Genomic DNA, 3,178 nt, shown 5'->3' with positions numbered 1-3,178 from the left:
TACTTGCAACGTTAGAATGTGTACGTGTAACCCGATGAACGCTAATGATTTTATCACCTGATGAACGCTTATAGCTAGAATTGCACAAGTGTGTGTGTGTTACCTTTTGCCTCTGGTAAGTAAACAAGTTCAAGATAATATACTCGGAGGTAAAGAATATTTTTCTGCTGTGATTAGTTGCAAAACTGACTAACACGGTTTTGTGATATCGCAAAATATTTACAACGTTTACAACTTAACTGTTGGTACGAATGGTGCACATAGAGTTTCACCAGGCTTCAGATGTTAACTTCTTTTTGCTCAAATTTACTTTACTTCGCCAAAGACTACATAGTTTAATTTGCAATAGACTTAGGATAAGGGACGGCTTAAGCACCCGAAAAAAAATTTACGATGACTTAGAATAAGGGACGGCTTAAGCACCCGAAAAAACATTTACGATGTATTTTGCGGTGTGAACAGTAAACGGACAATGTTTTTTATTGTAACCATAAAAAACATGGTATTTTTACTGTAAGCTTGCAAACGATCTTTGTAATTACCATGTTTCAACAACGTTTTTTGTTGTTGAATCTACCAACGACAATAATTTTACCATTAAAAACATTGTCAGTGACTTCTAAATGTATGGGAAAAATGTCTGAAAAAATGCTGTTAAGATACATAACGACCCCCCTTTTCATGGTAAAAATGGCAAAAACGATGTTTTTTATTGTTCTGGACAATGATGTTTAATGTAAAATTGATGTATTTACAATGAAAAACATACTTAAATTATGGTATAACTATGTACGATTACAGCACTTTTAAGGTTTTTTTAATGTTATTTTTTTTCGGGCGCTTATTTTAATCAGTCGAAGAAAACAGGCCTAAAACTTCTGCATTTTGATCAATATCGACAATTTCAATGATGGAAACGAAAACTTTAATTGTCTAGCTGTTTTACGAATATAAGAAATACTGTTAATCACAAAGAAATCTGTGAAAAAACATCATTCGAAACAAATCGACCTATATTGCAGCCATTCAGGAGCAACTTCGGGTGATGAAAAAAACGCCTGCAAAACAGCTGGAAACTGCTTAAAATAGGTTCGGGGTGATTGGAATAGTATCCCTCGATTGGTAACTTTAATTGATTATTGTTGAAGTTTGCTAACTTAGTTTTACAATCTGAAAACAAGTTCTAACAGAGAAAACGATAGAGGACATATTGATATACTACTGTTTGAATTTCACCCAACACATTTCGAGTATTTCGTCTGAATACACAGGCGGTTCCTAAAGCTGCTTAAAATATGTTCCCTACCCTATTTTATTTAGTTTTAATATCTTAAAAGTAGCGAATTATGGTTGCCGGAACATGATTGTTCAATTAGTAATTCCACGGTCCGACAACACTTTTGAATTCAGCTTTCCACGAGCGGTAATGGCGGATAAATCTGACATTCCATGGAAGTTGTCAAACTACTAGTTTAATGGGTATTTTGATTAAACGAAAACTAGTTCAATACAAACGGGATCCCGTCGAGTAGAAACTTCATTTGTCTGATTCCTGTTTTGACAGTTTCAATTTGTTCCCGAATCTACTCCGCCAATTTTTTTTATATAAAATATGGTTTATTTATCCTTGTTTGTAAATGTTACATCAAATATTGTAAAACATCCATTGTCCTATTCTCAATTCCACTTCACAGTCAATCTCACTTCACGAAGGCTATTTTTGTCACCTCATTTAAGGTGGAATCGGGAATTCGGTTTATTCGCGTTGAGATTTCGAAGGCTGTTCGCACCTACGTGAACTCTCGTATGTAATTGTCAAAATGTGCGTGATGACAAAAGCAAAAATATTTCCTTCTTTCTTTTTCGCACGCAGAAACCAAACAAATACCAGCAACACCGTCAATGCCAATAGATCTCAAAAAGTGAAGTGAGCGTGAAAGTGAAATATATTTCACTGTGAAGTGACTCCCGTAATAAGCACAACGGTGACTATACTGTCGGTAACCACATAACTGTCCCATCATGAAAAACGATATGTTGAAAAATAGGCGATTTAATATTTTACGTAAGTTTTCTGTTTTTCAGCTATTTCAAGTAACGATTAATCACGAATGGCCAGAACAGTGTCATGACATCACAAATTTAATGTTCAGAAGAAAAAAACATGAATGTTGTTTTTTTTTTTTATTCTCGCCTATTTTCCGTCGGTCTAGCTCCGCCACTGTTGTGGCCAATCACCGACGCCCAGGGAGGCGACTCCACACCCAGGACCCTAACTCACGACCCGTTTATTAACGGACCGGCGCCAACGGCTTTACTTCCTCATGCGATGGAAGGCGTGATCCCAGAGATTTTTTCGCCTCAGAATATCTCCCGGTGTCGGCTAGGATTGAATCTAGACCAGTTGGGTTGGTTGTGAGTGGATCACGCCACCTCACAACCATCGACACCTATGTCGGCGGTGGGATTCGAACCCAGGCGTCGAGCGTGGTTGGCGGAGACGTTACCAACCACACTAGGCCCCCGCTCATGGATGTTGTTTTGACGTGGGACTACGTCATTGTTTACTATACTGGGAACTGGGATGCATTCTTTAAAATTAGAAATGAAACTGGCAAATGTTGCATCAGATTTCAAACGTTAATAACAACATAACCACATGATGGATAACAATTTCATTGGTAAGCGGTAAAATTGATAAAAAGTTTCAATGAGAAATTTACGCGAATAATAAATCAATTACATGCGAGCATTCCTAGCCAATGATGGTGATCGGCGATAAAATCGACGATAAACATTCGATTATTTTCAGCGTATGAGTCAACTTCGTCTCTCAGTCGGTTCTAACATTTATCGTACGATATGCCAGTCCGAGTGAACCAATTCGGAGATTCGCTGAGATAATTCTTTCTCTCTCAGAGATGGAATTTCCAATAGCTCTACAAACCGATGATTCACTCTTCGCTGATAGAATCCAAGTGTCAAAACAAAAGAGAAGAATCGCGAGACGATAATTATCGGTAAAAAGAAGCGATTGCGATCGCTTGAACAATTATCCCCCTTTCTTTCTGAGTCGCAAGTGTTGACAGTAAAATAGGTTTTTCATCGTTTAACAAAATGTTGCTTGCTGTTGTTATTGTCAACTCAATGTTCCTTTGTTCGTCGGTTTTATTTGCAT

The sequence above is a fragment of the Wyeomyia smithii genome, chromosome 2 (assembly GCF_029784165.1).
Source record: "Wyeomyia smithii strain HCP4-BCI-WySm-NY-G18 chromosome 2, ASM2978416v1, whole genome shotgun sequence".
Taxonomy (NCBI): domain Eukaryota; kingdom Metazoa; phylum Arthropoda; class Insecta; order Diptera; family Culicidae; genus Wyeomyia; species Wyeomyia smithii.
Note: the sequence above shows the minus strand (reverse complement) of the source record.